Here is an 18194-nt window from a genome sequence, read left to right as displayed (position 1 = left end):
GGAATTGAGGATCACTGGTTTATATGATCTTATCAGCATTCTTCTTCCTAATGGCATAATCCACAGCAGCGGAGGGAAAATACCCACTGTTTTGTCTGTTATGCATTTACAATCAGAACAGTGTCTCTCTAAACAATGTCTGAAGCAACCAGGGAACAGAGTTCTCAAGATCAAAGGTATAGTAGCCTCTACTCACCACTAATTATTCGTATTTTCTTCCCTTTTCTCCTAGACTGATCTAAATACAAGTCAAACTTTAAAAAAAATAATAATGTTTTGTTCAACTTAAGGATTGTGTCTTTAATTCATGTGTCACTTCCATAAATCCAACATGATCAGTATGATAAAATTGTAAAATCTTTGGAGGGACCCTAGACTGAAAAGCACAGGGAAGCAAGCTGGTTTTGGAGAGTCGAAAGCCAAGTCCTTGATTGCTAATTACATGGGATCTGAAAACCAGTATGGTATTTACCTGTATGCAGTCCTAATCAAAGTCCTTGCATTTTAGAAGACTAGCAATAGTAAACAAACAAACAATATCAACAATAAAGAAAAGAAAAAAAAGTACAGGTGGAAACCCCAAATCTTACCATGATAAGTTTACCACCATTAACATTTCTCTGTGCAGATATGCATGCATTGATACAGTTTTACAAAATATAAGATCATAGTCCTTTAGCTGGTTCGTTAAAATTGCTCACAGTATAACTCAGCCATGCAAAGTAAATGAAGTTTCTTTAGTCTCCAGAACTGTTTGTCTCTTTGTTACTAGCTTCCCGCCCACTGGGTAGCAGGAAAAAGCATTCACAAATTTTAGTCCTAAGTGTTTTAAATTTAGCCTGATCCAGCCATTCATTTGAATGATGACTTTAAGTTTTACTCATCCTCTCTTGCCAGCTCATAATGTCCGTTCCTTTTCTTCTCTCATCCGTCTTGCCTTAGAGGGCAGTGGAGATACGGGGGAGAGGCCAGAATGACTCATGCATAGGGAGAGGGGGAAGGAGGTACCTTGGTCTCCTATTGGTTCTTGATTTATGTGGGTGGTCTCCTGAGAGGGGGTCAACCTAGTCCCAGCCTTGAGCCTAGTGCTGGCATCTGCTGCAATGGTTTATGGTTAATGGCCTCAAGATCTACTCATTCTCAGTCCTCCCTGGGCATAATGACCCCTCCCAGGTGATGGAGCGTTCCCTCGGCTCCCGATGGAACCACATCTCCATCAGGTTTCTAGCCCACGCTGTGCCCTTTCTTCAGAAGTAGCAGATGCCCAGGCAGACCTGTTCCTCCTTGACTCCATGCTGGTGCCATGTATAAACCAAGGGACACACAAGACTACAAACTACATCTTTTTTCTCTCTGACCACCAGCTTCAGTGCACTGGCCATCCCATGTGCATAAGGAGGTGAGTTGCATAGAGACATCCTCTTAAGGGTCCCCCCAGTTTATTTAAAAGCTCTTCACACCCCTAACTCCGGCTAAAGCATGGATGGGAGAGATAGGGACACACAGATGGGACTGCTTCCTTCCATAACCATTGTCTCTTTTCCCACAGTTCTTGGAGTCAGAAGGAAATGCACCCTCTTCTTGCCATTTCCTTCTGACCAGGTCCAACTAAATATACATGCAGCCCCCATTTTTACAGTGGTGAATGACATGAGGTAACAAATACCTCTCTATGTTAATAATCAGAGTTTCACAATCACCAGTGTAAAATTTTAATGAGTATTGCAAAGCTGAATTGAAAAGAAACACCTCTAATTGGAGACCCTTCTATAGTTAAATTCAAAATGCTGTTTTAACTACCAAAAAAATTTAACTGATGGCACTCAATGCTGGTGAGTCTGCAGTGAACCTGGAACACTTATTCATTGCTGATGCAATGCAGCTTGATTCAGTAAATTTTATATGTCATAAGAACTGTCAGGATACATATGGTTTTGATCTGATAGTTCCACTCCTGGGAATTTACCCTAAGGGGAAAAAGTAGACCTAATCAGTACATAATGTGCATAGAGATAGATGTTCATTACGGCATTATTTTCATAATAGAAAAACAAGAAATGGCAACAGTTTAAATATTTGATACGTGAAGGATGTTTCGAATACTATTATAGTCTCTTTGCACAGTGGATTTTTATGTAGTTGTTAAAACTGGTTTTGGAGGCCATGTATAATCACATACAAATGTTTATGAAGAGAATGTAAAGTGTGTAACAAAGACTGATGCAACATGAAATTATGGTTACATATAAAAGGCAACAGACAAAAAAATGGCAACAGGCAAATAAAATAGTTGCGGGAGGGAGGTGGTTTATCATTTTTAAACCTTTAAAATTTAACAATTTTTAGTATTCCCCATCAATGAAACTATAGTTGACAGCACGTGTTTTCAAGCAGACACTGCTAGAATATTTGGCAGGCACATTTTTTCTAAAGTTAATTGGGTTGGAAACCTAGCAAATTACAAGATGAAGGGTTTGCTCATCAGAACTTGAAACCACAAACTGAGATCTAAGAAACTTGAAGAGGAGGCCACACTAGTAGAGCATTTGAATCTTGTTTTAGAATTTTGAGATCTTAGTAGCTTGGTTCTCCCCTTTGATCTCAGATGGAACTGATGTGCAACTAGCCAGACTGGGGGAAGGGAGGCTTCTCTTGGGGTCTTGAGACCAGCGTTGGCTGGCCCTTCAGGTGACCATGGCGGGCACCTTGACGTGGACATGAGGGCCGCCAGCTCCCAGGATGCCTCTAAATTATTCACTGTGTGATACTGTCATGTCTACACTTTCTCTTCTTCCTGCTCTGTGATTCTTAGCACTTTTGGCAAATTCTGACCTTGGAGGGCCCCGGCTCTTCTCTTGCTGAACTAGCCTTTCAGCCTGTGTGTTCGCACACTGTACTTTAATGTTCCAGAGTGAGTATCGGAAAGCCACCCCTCCCCAGCTGGGGGCTGTGGTTGTAGTAATTCAAACACCCTGACTTTGAAGAAGTGGAGACCATTTCTCTGGACCCTCAAACACCTCTCCAAGTGCAAGTCAGAGCCCCTCCTAATGAGAATCTGCTCAGAACTTGTTAAGCTCCCAAAATGCCCTAAGTCAAACCACTGCACTGGATCTCCAGCTGCTTGGTCCCGAGCCCTCCCCCTCACAGTGCCTCTGAATGGAAGAAATACCCATTTCTCAGCATGCATGGTATGTTCAGAAGCTTTTTGTGTGTGATGTGGGTTTTTTTTTTTTTTCTCCCAATTGTCACCACCTGGGAAGAAAAAAAAATGCTGAGAAGAAAACAGTCTCTGAGTTCAGGAAGTTTACATTCTTTCCACATAACCGCTGTGAAATAAGAGTTGTAATTGTGCTTTCTTTAGGCCAGCACTTTGTATAAGCTAGCTCATCCTCACAGCTTTGCAAAGTAGATTTTTTATCTCCATTTTATAGATGAACAACCACTTGATGAGCCTCATTCTTCTGCTAATGTAGAACAGAGCTGGGACTTTGTGTCCTTTGACTCCAGAGCCCACACTGTTATTGCCTTCGGGTTCTCTTTCGTTTCTCTGTTTGTTTGCTTGCTTTTTAGGGCCGCACCTGTGGCATATGGAGGTTCCCAGGTGGGGTTGAATTGGAGCTACAGCTGCCAGCCTACGCCACAGCCACAGTAACTCGGGATCCAAGCCACGTCTGTGACCTACACCACAGCTCATGGCAACGCCAGATCCTTAACCCACTGAGCGAGCCCAGGGATCAAACCTGCAACCTTATGGATCCTACTCAGATTTGTTAACTGCTGAGCCATGATGGGAACTCCTCAGGTTCTGTTTATTTTTATTTATTTATTTATTTTGTCTTTCTGCCATTTCTTGGGCCGCTCCTGCGGCATATGGAGGTTCCCAGGCTAGGGGTCGAATGGGAGCTGTAGCCACCGGCTTGGGTTCTGTTTAGTAAGGACCTCCACACCCTGAGATTATATAAGTGCTTATATATATTTTTATCTTTAGGGTTCCATTTTTATACAAGTCACTACATTCATTTTAATTTAGTTTGATATATGCTACAAAGTGCATTTCTATTTTATTTCTGTCTAAATGGTTCACTAGTTTAAAGACCCTGTTCTTTTTGGGGCTAGAAATATCACCTTTGCCATATATATTCCTTCATGCTCCTGATTCTGCTTGTGTACTTTATATTCCACTCCCCTGATCATTGATTTCTGTGCCAGAAACACTCTTTTAATTATCATAGACTTACTAGATTATTTATGTAGATTATCTGATTATACAACTCCCTTTCACTATTCATTTCCCAGTGTGTCATGTCTATTGGAGCCATTCGTCTTATTAGATAAACTTTCAGATCACTTGGCCAAGTACTTTCAGATCACTTGGTCAAGTGGGATTTTGTTACATTGATAGGTAAATTTAGGAAGACTTGGTAACTTCATATTATCAAGTTTTTATGTCTGAGAACGTGCTACATCTGCTTACTCTGCTTGCCATAGTGCTTTTATTTATGGATCTCGCCCATTTCTTATTAAGTTTTTATCTACCTTTATATTTTCTGAGTTATTGTGAATGAGATATTTTTCCCTAACCAGTTGTGGTATGTATGAAAGAAAATTATTTTGTATGTTTTAAGTTGATTGCCTTGCTTATTTTAAAAAATAAATTCCTGGAGATCCTGTTGTGGCTCAATGGTAATGAACCCGACTAGGATCCATGAAAATGTGGGTTGGATCCCTGGCTGATCTTTGACAGTAATGGGAGTTTGGTGGTGGTGTTGCCATGAGCTGCGGTGTAGGTCAGAGATATGGCTTGGATCCCCTGTGGCTGTGGCTGTGGCATAGGCTCGCGGCTGCAGCTCTGATTTGACCCCTAGCCTGCAAACTTCCATATGCTGCAGAGGCAGCCCTAAAAAAAAATAAAAAATAAAAAATAAATTCCTTTAGGACTCCTAGATAGATAGTCATATCATCTGTGAACTGGTGGTAAGATTATTTCCTCTTTTCTGATATTTCTCCTTTGTATTTCTCACCTTATTGCTTTGGCTATAACTTCCACAGTGGTGTTAAATAATAGTGGTTTTAGCATGTTTGTCTGGTCCTTGATTATAATTGGACATCCTCCTTCCCAACCTTCCAAAGTCCCCAAAGTACAAAAAGGATGCTTTTAATTTGAAATGCTTTTAATTCTAAAACTTTGCTAAAGTGGAAAACTGTCATGCCTGTGATGAAGAGTGCTGATCTTTAACAGTAATGGGAGTTTGGTTAAAATCAGGCATATTCAAGAGAAGGCCACATGCTGAGTGATACCCCAGTTTAGTAACGTCACTAATCTGGGGTGTGCGTGTGTGTGTGTGTATTTAAGTGCTTAGTCTCTTTGATGGGATTAGCCTCTCAGATGCACTTGATAGATCATCTAAAGAATATAGACAAGATCCAAATAAAAAGGAAGAAGAAAAACTATCACTATTTGCAAATGACATGATACTATACCTAGAGAATCGTAAAGACTCTACCAGAAAACTGTTAGAGCTCATCCATGAATTTGGCAAAGTCACAGGATACAAAATTAATACATAGAAATCAACTGCATTTCTATTTACTAACAACAAAAGAGCAGGAAGATAAATTAGGGAAATAATCCTATTTATCATCACGTCAAAAAGAATAAAATACTTAGGAATAAACCTACCTAAAGAGACAAAAGACCTATACCTTGAAAACTATAAGACACTGATGAAAGAAATCAAACAAATGGAAAGGCATACCATGCTCTTGGATTGGAAGAATCAATATTATCAAAATGACAACAGTACCCAAGGCAATCTAAAGATTCAATGCAATCCCTATCAAATTACCAAGGACATTTTTCACAGAACTAGAACAAAATATTTTAAAGTTTGTTTGGAAGCACAGAAGACCCAGAATAGCCAAAACCATCCTGAGAAAGAAAAATGGAGCTGGAGGAATCAAGCTGTCTGACTTCACACTACTCTACAAAGCTAAAGTCATCAAAACTGTATGGTACTGGCACAAAGACAGAAATTTAGATCAGTGGAACTGGATAGAAAGCCCAGAATTAAACCCATGCACCTACAGCCAACTAATCTATGACAAAGGAGGCAAGAATATACAATGGAGAAAAGACAAACCCTTCAGTAAGTGGTGCTGGGAAAGCTGGACAGCTACATGTAGAAGAATTGAAATTAGAACACTTCCTAACACAATACACAAAAATAAGCTCCAAATGGATTAAAGACCTAAATATAAGACCAGATACTTTTATAAAACTCTTAGAGGAAAACAGGCCAAACACTCTGCAACATAAACCACAGCAATATCTTCTCAGAACCACCTCCTACTAGAGTAATGACAATAAAAACAACAGTTAAAAAAAATGGGACTTAATTAAACTCAAAAGTTTCTGCACAGCAAAGGAAACCCCAAACAAAAGGAAAAGACAACCCACAAAGAATGGGAAAAAATATTTGCAAGTGAAGCAACTGACAAGGAATTAATCTCCAAGATTTATGAACACCTTCTGCAGTTCAATACCGAAAAAACAAACAACCTCATCAAAAAATGGGCAGAAGGATTCTCGTCGTGGCTCGGCAGTTTAACGAATCCAACCAGCATCCATGAGGATGCGGGTTCAATCCCTGGCCTCACTTAGTGGGTTAAGGATCTGGTGTTGTTGTGAGCTGTGGTGTAGGTCTCAGACATGGCTTGGAACCTACGTTGTTGTGGCTCTGGTGTAGGCCAGCGGCTACAGCTCCAATTGGACCCCTAGCCTGGGAACCTCCATATGCCATGGGTTCTGCCCTAGAAAGACAAAAAGACAAAAAAAAAATGGGCAGAAGATCTAAACAGACAATTCTGCAAAGAAGACATAGAGATGGCCAAAAAAACACATGAAAAAATGTTCAACATCACTCATTATTAGAGAAATGCAAATCAAAACCACTGTGAGGTACCACCTTACACTGGCCAGAATGGCCATCATCAAAAAATCTACAAACAATAAATGATGGAGAGGGTGTGGAGAAAAAGGAACCCTAGTACACTGTTGGTGGGAATGTAAATTGGTGTAACCACTGTGGAAAACAGTATGGAGATTCCTCAGAAAACTGAAAATAAAACTACCACTTGATCCAGCAATCGCACTCCTGGGCATCTATCCAGAGAAAACCATGGCTCGCAAAGACACATGTACTCCAATGTTCATTGCAGCAACATATAAAATTGCCAAGACATGGAAACAACCTAAGTGTCCTTTGACAGAGGGGTGGATAAAGAAGATGTGGTACATATACACGATGGAATATTATTCAGCCATTAAAAGGAATGAAATAATGGCATTTTTAGCAAATGTGGGTGGACCTAGAAATTATCATGCTAAGTGAAGTCAGAGAGTGAGACACCAACATCATATGCTATCACTGACATGTGGAATCTGAAAAAAGGACACAATGAACTTCTTTGCAGAACAGATACTGACTCACAGACTTTGAAAATGTTATGGTTTTCAAATGAGACACGTTGGGGGGTTGGGGGGATGCGGTGGGGTCTTGGGATGGAAATGCTATAAAATTGGGTTGTGATGATCATTGTACAACATAAATGTAATAAAATACATTGAGTAATTTAAATAAATAAATATGTTGAACAACAACAAAAAGAATATAGACAAGAGAGCAAGGATGAAGTCACTACTTAGCACCCTGAATCTACCTGTCCATCTGGACAAGCCTGCTCACGGGTGACTCCTAGTGGTGATCATTCCTGCAGAACCGCCTGCTGTTAAGATCAGGTTCCATGCCCAAGCCCTGATATTTGGTGCCAGGGAATCATAGTCGTAAGATTTTCTTTTTTATGTATCTTTGGTCCTCCTCAGTCTAGGATAATGGTTTAATTCCTGAGTCTAAAGAAGTGACTGTGACTCAGAGCAAGTAGCTTAATCTCTCTGTGTCTCAGAGTCTTTATGTGTAACCCACTGATAAGAGGGGCCAATGCCTCCTGGGGTTCTTCAGGCATTCATTGAGCAAATACTTATTAGCACCTATGATATGCCAGGCACTCTTCTGGGGACAGAGACACGTCAGTGAACAGAATAGACAAAACTCTCTGACTTCATGAAACTCATTTTCTAGTTGGGGAAATAGATGATAGGTAACTAAAAACTGCAGTGTTAGAAGTTCCCTTGTGGCCCAGCATATTAAGGATCTGGCACTGTAACTACAACAGCTCGAGTCGCAACTGTGGAGTGCATTCAGTTCTTGGCTTGGGAACTTCCACATGCCTTGGGTGCAGCCCAAATCAAACACCCCTACAGTGTCTCAGGTGGTCAGAGTGCTACAGAGAAAGATGAAGTAGGAAATGAGGAAAGGCAGTGAGATGGGGTTGTCAAGGTGCAGTTTTAAAGTGGAGGGCGTCAATAAGGAGCTCATGAGATGACATTTGAGAAAAGACTTGAGGAAGATGAGGGAATGAGTTGAACAGGGATGAGAGGAAGAGTAGGTGCAAATATCCTGAGATGGGAGAGGCCATGTTCTTAGACGAGCAAAAGGCTAAGCATGGCTGGAACAGGAGTACAGGGTGGGTATTAGGAGAGGGCATCAAAGAGGTGTGGGCAGAAGTTCATTATGGCTCTGCAGCCGTTGAAGAACATTGGCTTTTCTCTGAATGGGGTGGGGACCAGCAGTGAGTTTCTGTTAAAGGCATGACATGATCCTGCTTATATTTTGTAAGGAATGTTCTGGCTGCCTTGTGGAGACTAGACTATGGAAACAAAGTTAGGAACAAGAGACCAGTAAGGAGGCTTTTATGAAAATCCAGGCAAAATGTGACACTGGATAGAACATGGTAGTAGGGATAGAAAGAGCAGGAAGTGGATGGATTCTGTATAAATGCAGAAGCTGGCCAAGTGTTTGTTGACAGATAGGATATGAGTAGTCAAGGCTGACTTCAAGAGTTTTGACCTGAGAGACTGGAAGGAGTTGCCACCAGCTGAGATGAAGGCTGGGGGGAAATAAACCTGGTTTGGGCCATGTCAGGCTGAGATGACTGTATGCCATCCAAGTGGAGATGTCCAGTAGGCAGTTGGACATATGGCTCCAGGGAATAACTCTGGGCTGAAAATATAAAATTGACAGTTGTCATCACAAAGATGTCTTTAAAGCCATGATTGTGTATAAGAGCACTAGAAACAGAAATGCAGACTGTAAAGAACTGCATCCTGAGCAGCGCCCCAAATCAGGAGCCAGAGAAGTGAGCAGATAAAAGCAAGAGAGACTGAGAAGGGGTGGGCAGTGAAGTGGGAGAAGAACTGATGTCCCAGAAGCCAAGTGAAGAAAGTGCTACAAGGAGAAGGGCTAACGGGAGGGTTACACGAGCTAACACATGTGAGAACATCGGGACACAGAACGAGGCAAATACAGGTTGGTTTTTCTCTCCCTCCACCCACTGACCTTCTCTATTTTTCAAGGTTTCAGTCCTTTCAAAAGTTTTCAGATACTGTCCGAGATAGTACACTCTGGCCTTTGAAGAGGAAGTATCTCCTCCATCAAAAGAGAAATTCTTGGTTTTTTTGCAAGTAACCCATCTGTCACCCATTACCCAAGGTTGTAGAAAACCTACAGTGATTAGTATCCAGTAATGCTTGACATTTCAACCTTCATTAAAATCTTTAGTTAAAATGAATGAGGAGTTTGAATGTCTACAAACGGGCTTGGATCTCAACCAAATTAAATAATCTGATGGGAACCCCGGATTGTATTAATCCATTCACTTACTGGCATTCCAATGAAGAATGATTGAGGTTAGATTATCTTTCACAGAGATGACAGGGGGAGAGAGAGAGGTGGGGGAGGGAAGGAGAGAAGGAGAGAGAGAGTTGGATTCCTGGCAGATAAAAGACAACCAGGAATCAGGGAGAGTTCTACTGGGCACTTAATTCATTTATCTTTTTTTTTTTTATATATATACAAGCCTTTAATTATTACATGAGGACTATGTGTTAGCTCAGATTCTCCTGGGCTCTGCTCCTAGCTGTGAGTACACTGGACTCTACTCCCCATGTTTTCTCTCTCTGGAACCCATGCTGAAGAAACAAGAGGTTGAACTGAGCCATGCAAATACATTTAAAGCTTGTACTTAACGGAGTTCCCATTGTGGCTCAGTGGTTAGCGAATCTGACTAGGAACCATGAGGTTGCGGATTCGATCCCTGGCCTTGTTCAGTGGGTTAAGGATCCGGTGTTGTCATGTGCTGTGGTGTAGGTCCTAGATGCAGCTTGGATCCCATGTTGCTATGGCTCTGGCGTAGGCCAGCGCCTACAGCTCCAATTCGACCCCTAGCCTGGGAACCTCCATATGCTGCAGGTGCGGCCCTAGAAAAGGCAAAAAAAAAAAAAAGCTTGCACTTAGATGTGACATATGTCACACCATCTCATGGTCCATTGGTTAAATAAGTCATAGGACAAGCCCAACATTGTGGACAGGAAGGAAGTGTTCTCCTTTATGGGGTAGAAAGGAAATGATAATATAGTCTATCACTTAGTTTTGATCACTTTAGGGTGCTGTGAAATGATCACTTCCCATAATCTGCTACCACACTTCCATTAATCTAATCTAAATTTACATGCAGAAATTTTTTTTTAACCCATCACATTGCTAACTTTACGGTCAACTAGAATTACAAGTTAACATGCAGTGGGCTTTTTCAGTGGTCTGAGGTTATATCCAGAGCACTGTGCCAGGTCCCAGGCAAGATATTTAACGCAAACATTGCCCAACTCAAATGTAGTGAAGAGGAAACCCTACTGAATAAAAATGAGTTGAAGGAGTCAGGGGTATCAACCCTGGAGAAATGAGACTTGGGAAAGGAGAGACAGCAAGATCCTGGTGTGTATGTGAGAAACAGAATTGTGTGTGACTCCCAGTGGTGCCCCCAGAGCCAGCAGAAGGTTCTGGTTCCGAGAGGCAAATTGAACCACAACACAAGGAAGAGCTTGAGCAGGATCATCCAGAATGAAACGAGTCCTTGTAAGGCCCTGATCAAGCTGTGACTAGAGGAACTGAAGCAGAGGCTGGGTGACTGCCTGCCAAGGATATTGTGAGAGAGGGAAAGTGGATGAGGGCTGTGGCTCTCATTCCCCGTGGGAATCATTGGGGAGATTTTGAAACTCCATGATTTTACCTGAACAGTTAAATCAGAATCTCTGGAGGTGGGACCCAGGCTTCATTGATTTTTAACTTCCCCTGGAAATTCCCATGTACAGCCTAGGTTGACAGCTCGCAGACTAGGTGACATGAAGTCCCTCCTATAGTTTTTGAGGCTATTTGCTATCTCTGAGTTACATTCCTCCAACCTCTTTAAGCTTCATTGAGAAGAAAAGAGGAAATCTAAAGGTTGAACTAAGAATATCCTCAATTGCAAACTCTTTAGAAGCCAACCTCAAAAGCTAGTTCAGTTTTGGTTTATATTAGTAGGTCATCCAGAACAAAGGAAATCCACACTGCTGATTCTCATCCACCTTTCTGCCTAGCTATCCCTTCATTTATTCATCCAATACCTATCCATCTAGCTACTCAAATAACTTCCCACCTGCAGTTTTAAGTCAGTTCCTCCCTTTTCACTTCTTTGCACAGAGAACCTGGGGTAGTCAGAAAAAAATAATTATCTGGCACAGCACTATCCCATGGAATTTTTCAGCAGTGATGGAAATGCTCTCTATCTCTGCTATCCAGTAAAGCACCTACTAGCCACATGGCTGTTGAGCACTTGAAATGTAGCTACTGCTGTTGAGGAACTGAGCTTTTAATTTTATTTAAATTCAATTAACTTAAATTGCAATGGCCACATGTAGCAAGAGCAAGTAGTCTCCGTGTTGGCTGGTGCAGGACTAGTGCCCAGTATAATGTCTGACGAGTAATAACTGCTTAGTAAGTACTTCTCAAGTGCATAGACAGATGGAACAAATAATTTTTACCTTGGTTTTCACTTTTCATACTACACAGTTGAAATATTAGGTTCTGTCCCAGGTACCACATTTTAAGAGGCCTCATAACAGCCTGGAGCACAGGTCCAGAAGCATCAGCCGTAGTTGGCAGAACTTGGGTTGTTTTATCTGAGAAATAAAAGTCTTGAGACTTATTTTAGTTTTTTTTTTTTCCTTTTTCCCATTATTTGTACATCTTTGATCTGGACCAGAGTTTGCTAATCGCTTTTTATTAAAGGGTTGGATTGGGCAATGTTTTAGACCCTTCAACATGATAGCTTTTCAGCCTATGACATGATAGCTTTTCCTATAGAAGAGGGGGTAGACTTTGCAGAGAGAAAGAAATTTGATGGTGTTGGAAGAAATTGCATTCAATCACACATGGGGAAGAACTTACTCAGAACTAAGTCATGCAGGAACAGAATGGGCTGCGTTGTGAGCCAGTCAGCTCCCTCCCTGGAAATGCCCAAGAACCCCTCAGGGTTGAGATCATGAACAAATGCAGTCTTCCTCCCAGATGCAGACATCCCCCAGTCTTTATATTTTAGGGCAGCATGTGGACTTCCACTGCCACCAGTCATTATTACTAGTTACGAGAGCAGAGATTACACCCCATTCTTAACGGGTGGTCAGTTAAATTACTTGCTTTCATCTACCTGCCAAGTAACTCTGGATATTTTTGCCAATGTCTTTGTTCAAAGATTAGAGTTACTCTTTATATCCCAATAGCAGATATTTCAAATATGGCTGATTTTTAGTGTTTGTATACAGGCCAATATGTCATTTAGTTGAAAGAGATGATCATGAGGAAATGTTTTATAGGGAACTGATGTGTGTGCAGACAGAATAACATGTTTGGAGTGTTGAGCATACCAGAGGGCTCAGCTTCCTGGCCCCTGGAACTTCCACCCTGACCTGTGCCATGGAGAGCAAACCGCTGCCTCTTTTCTAGGGCCATGTTTGTTACAATTGATATCACACTTGCATGCCCTTTTGTATTCTGATATTTTAAATTTTATACCTAGTTCTGTGTGGTCAAAATTATTTGAAAATATAATTTGTAACAACTCCTGCACATTGTATAGATATTCATGGTTATTTAATCATTGTCTTAACTGTTGTGTGATTAAGTTGTTCCCAACACATGCTTTTACAAGTAATGCTACAGTAAATATCTTTTGTTTTTTTAAATTTCCTTAAAGCAGAGTTCTCAAAGCACCACTGCTACCTGTAGTCATATTTCTTTTTCTTTCTTTCTTTCTTTCTTGGCCACGCATATAGCATGTGGAAGTTCCCAGTCCAGGGATCAAACCCGTGTTACAGCAGTGACCCAAGCTGCAACAGTGGCAATGCTGGATCCTTAACCCACTATGCACAAAGGATCTCCTGTAGTCATATTTCTAAGACACTTGATGCATTTTGCCAAAATGCTTCCAGAAAGTGTATAACAATATATTTACTAGTAGGCTAGTCTCAGCAAGCATTAATACGGAGATCTAAAAGAAAAAAATTACTCGGCCAATTTTATGGGCAAGGATTATTTTGTAACATTTATTTAATTTCTGAGGGTTTTTAAAAGCTGTAATTCTTAGTCATTTGTATTTCCTTTTCTGCAAATTATCTGTGCCCTTTACTCATTATTCTTCTTCTGGGCATATCTGCTTTTTCTTATTGAGTCATGCAATTCTTCCCCTAGGAGAAATAACTCAGCCTAAGAAGTTCAAGGTAATTGTCACCATCTTCTGAAAAGAGCTGCAGATACACTGCAACTCCTATCACTTCCATGTACCAAAGACTCCCCTATTCCTACCACATTCCCTTGAAGCACTTGTGAAACAAAAGTTAACTTTCATTCCCAACCAATCTAAAGTTTCCCAGAAAATTAGGAAGACTTTCTATCTCTATCCTCTAATACAGGTCCAGGAAAAGCAGCCAACCCTGTAGATCCAGGCAAAAAGATACCAAATCAGCCAATCAAAGGATTCATCTAATAGCCTGAATTAGGGTGAATTTTTCCATGAAAAGTTGAAATGTATATATACAAATTAATATATAAATGTATGTACACAGACACATATATGCAAATATATTCTCACTGACTGTTTCTTACAAGTCAATATCAATAACCCAAAAGTACTAACTAAGTATAACCCTTTCGGAGCAGTCATCCTCTCAATAGTTGAGAATTTGTGAAAGTATGGGAAAGGCAACATGGGCACAGTCATGGGCATGTTGCCTGAAAAGGAACAAAAGGCCACTTTTGGATGCGTTGGAAGAGGCAAATGCATCATGGTGCATGCGAGAGAAGGAAAAGCAGAATGAGAGAGCGAGCAAGAAGAAAATGGACATATTTCACGATCTCCTCTCCCACTTTGGCCCCTACCTACTGCATGGCGGTGGATCTCCCTCTCTGCCTCCTCCATCCAAGTGCACTCCTTGGAGGCATTGCTTCCACCTGCCCAGAACCCTTACTTTGTCTCCTTTTTCCTAGAACCCTATGGTCTACCCGGAAGCCTCTTCTCAACAAACAACTTTTGTTGCACTTAACAAGTTCTCGCCCAGATGAGAACAAAAAGAAGACAATAGTACCTGCTAATTGAGCAAAGTCCTTTATGCATCCAGTGATAGCTTAGGTCTTGCCAGTCGTGAAACAGAGATACCAACTGATACCACCAGAGACATTAGTAAGGTAGGAAACAACACAGCTTCCTGTTTCAAATAGGCTTAGCTTCTGAAGTTTTGCAAGTCTTCAGAAAAATATCAAGTTTGGAGCAGTTCTTCTTTTCCTTGATTGAGATCACATGTGAAGATCTCAGTTGAGTAACACTTGAGATGAATGCTGCTGATACTTAGCAGCAATTTTAGGGGTTCTGCCTTCCCTTGGAATTGCTTTTTTTGGGGGGAAGGGGGGTAATTCTTAGATAGGCATGGCTTTCACCTATGAGGAGGCAGGATAAAAAACAAAATCAGGATTTCCTTGTAAAGAAAGAATGATGACTAGGGGATCACCTAATTATTTTGCAAAGCTCAGTGGGAGACTTTGATGAGGCGAGTTGTAGCACAGGTTTAGACAACATGAAAAGACTTGAGCTTGAGTTTCAATTGGGGCACTCACAGCTGCATGACCATGGGTTAATCATTTAATCTTGCTGGACCTCGGCTTTCTCATCTCTCATCTGGAAATAATAATAACTGTATCATAGGGTTGCCATGGAACAAACTAAGATAAATATGTAAAAAGGCTCTGGGGACTTAGTCAAGGCTAATAAGCAATTATATGGGGTGGGTAGAACACCACTGTGACTGACATAAGCCTCACAGGGCAGAGCCATGCACCTGCTCTACATGCTGACGTGTCCAAGAGACCTAGGATCACCCCAGGCACAGAGCAGGTGCTCATCCAATATTTGTAGGAAGAGCTCTGACCACCGATGGAGTGACCTGTGATATACTGGCCAAATGGACAAGACAGTGAAATTCACCACATGTATATCAAACATCTGCTGTGTATGCAGGACTGTGCCATATGCTCAGATTATAAAGAAAATATAGGACGAAAAGATGAAGACTCTTCTGGGAGGGCTCATGGGAATCCTGAGGCCCCCAGTTGGAGGGAGCTTGACAGCCAGCATTCAGCCTCGGGTGGTCAACAAAACCCTCCATCAGGAAAGAGTTAGGAGAATTGGAAGCCTTTGGTCTGGAAAAGAGAAAATAAGTCCTCCATTGGTTTTTGTTACTATGTGTTTGGCCTTTGCCATGGGCCAATTCTTCCCAAAATTCGTAGCCACATAGGATTCTTATTAGCAAGGTGAGTCAGGAGCCTGTGCGGACTTTGGAAGGGCGCGGTGACTCTGGGAGATCTTGGTCAGATTCTTTGCACATGTCAGGGATTTTCGCTGGGCTGTTTCTGGTATCAAGAGCCTTCAGTCTTTCAGGTTGGAGGCCCTCACTAACTCTCCCTTGGTTAAATGAACTCCTCTGTCTTTCGTGTCACTTACGATCCAAGCATCAGTGTCAGAGCCAGCACCACATCTGACACCTGTGTCCTCCACTCAAGGACCATTGTATTATCTCATACGGCCTTTCTAACAGCAGGTGTGGTGTGGAAGCCCACAGATTTCCACAGAAAGCATATTCTCTGCCCAGAATACATTCACCAAGATTCACAGGACGTTAGAGTCTGAGAAATCCATAGTGAGGAATAGGTTTAAACTTGGTTAACCTTGCATTGTCCTCCAACCTATTTTTAAGGTAGAAAAAACATTTTTTTCCCCAAATAACACCTTTTATCTTCTCTCAAGCCTAGGGTTGGGTCAGAGAGCTCTGGGAGGTGCTGGGCTGATGATCTGTTAGCACATGGGCACAGCTCAGTATAGCTGCCAACTGCTTTCTGACCCATCTTCCCATTTAGACAGGGGTCTCCATAGTGGCCCTCGAGGTTGCCAGGGATGCTGTTGTTACCCTGTGTTGTAAGTGAGGTAACAGATTCAGCAAAGGCCTTGGCAAGTGCCACAGAGAAGGCGAAGGAGAGCTCCACCCCAGAGTTTAGAATGTGCACTGGTGCTCATTTTTCCTGTGCTGTGCCACCGTTTGAGGGACAGGGGGCTGCTGTCTTTCTCTGAAGATGAGGACAGCAAAATGTAAAGACAGAACCCATAGTGGTTCAGGGTGATTTGTTCTGTCTGGCTCTTCCCAGAACGGGCAGGAGATTTTTGTGCTTCTTTCAGGTTACTCAAAGCACTCAGCTCACGGGTTCCCAAGGTGTCTAGAAAACCAGACCCCACACGCCCATACCTCTGATTTTGCAGATTCTCAATGCACATAAACTAAAGCAGAGACATTTCAGAGGAGAAACAACTAGAGCAACAGTGACAGCAACAACAAACTAAACAGAAGACAGCTTAGGAACACAGCATCTGAGGGGAAACCAAAGGATGTTTAGAAGCTATGAAAGGGGCAGAAGTTTCTTGCAGGAGAGCTCACGTCAACCATGGCCTTGAGCATGTGAAAGGAAGTGATTGCCAGAGCAGCAGGGAGAAGTACACAGCTTCCTGGAATTACTCCTGTTATTGTCACCAGCTCCTGGGGCCAGGAAGGTGACTCCAGCCACTTACCTCCTCTTACTCACATGTTCCCGGTAGAGTTAATGGACGGATTCTTGCAGCCAGCAAGGCCTGCCTCTGGTGCTTGGTGGTCAAGCATGTTTCTGAGTTCCCTCCATTGACAGCACACTTCCCTTCTCTAGAGCCCCCCAGTTCAACAGAAGCATCCATTTACAGAAAGGAATCTCCTTTGTCATAGATTCTGCTACAAGGCAAGGTGGAGGGACCACGTGGAAGCTGTGTTACTTGGGGGGTGGGGGTGGACATCTCGCAATTTAAAGAGAGAAGCAGAGGCTTGCCTCCACTTTGGCCTCCAACTCAAATCTAGAATTAAACCAAGGATGCAGCAAACCACCCATGGGACAGCCACGAGCATGCACCTGGCATACCTCCAACTGCCGGGTGTATGGTTGATCAAGCCCTGCTGCAGGGCTCTAAAACCAGTGCTCTGCTTCCTGGGGACTGCACCAGTCCTGACCCAGCCTGGCACGGAAACTGAGGCAGGCCCATTCCGGGGAGACGTGGCCTCCTCTGACAGCCAGCTTTAGCTTGGGGTTCCCCGGTGGCCATGCCAGACTCCCCTTAGTCTGTACAACAGGGTGGGAGTCTTCTGCCATCCTTCCTTGGCTCCTTGCTTCCCCTGGGGCCAGACAGCACTTGCCCATTTTCCCTCACAATCATCTCCTTTAATAAAGGTGTAAAGAGATCTGGACTAACACAACCTGCTTATTCAAACCAGCTTCAAAATAGAACCCAGGTCCCTTTAGGCCATTTCCATGAGAAATTAGATTGTTGCTGTTGTTGATCTAACTATACTGTGTTTCCTTTGCTCTTTTTCATTCTTTTCTGTCAGTATCCAAAAAATCTAGTATCAAAATGAGTAAATAAATATAATGCTGAAGAAAGAAGGGAACAGTGATATAGAACTGATGCAGAAAATTCAGTTTTCTCCAAAAGGTATGGGAAGTAACTCTTAATCAGGGGCAAATACAACACACTTCTGCATAATCAGGGGAAATTTCCGTGATGTTTGTCAGTTAGAAAGAGTGACATCCTTTCTTCCATGGTATCTCAAACTATGAGATGGATCTTAGGAAACTTAAGAG

The 18194-nt window shown here is 42.1% G+C and overlaps 1 protein-coding gene across 2 annotated transcripts in view; it reads right to left on the bottom strand.

Annotated features, from left to right (window-relative positions):
* Positions 1–18194, bottom strand: part of LOC125122984 (probable C-C chemokine receptor type 3) — a 34044-nt gene that overhangs the window by 3177 nt on the left and 12673 nt on the right. Inside the window, exon 1 of one of the 2 annotated variants that reach the window (XM_047772033.1) lies at positions 14576–14779. The exons of the other annotated variant lie outside the window; for it this stretch is intronic. The gene's annotated coding sequence lies outside the window, so the exon portion shown is untranslated. Of the gene's footprint in view, positions 1–14575; positions 14780–18194 lie in introns of those variants that run through there. 2 annotated transcript variants of the gene reach the window in all.

Source organism: Phacochoerus africanus, chromosome 1 (assembly GCF_016906955.1).
Source record: "Phacochoerus africanus isolate WHEZ1 chromosome 1, ROS_Pafr_v1, whole genome shotgun sequence".
Lineage (NCBI taxonomy): Eukaryota > Metazoa > Chordata > Mammalia > Artiodactyla > Suidae > Phacochoerus > Phacochoerus africanus.
The sequence above is the reverse complement of the archived record's forward strand: the minus strand, read 5'-3'. Positions and strand labels throughout refer to the sequence as shown.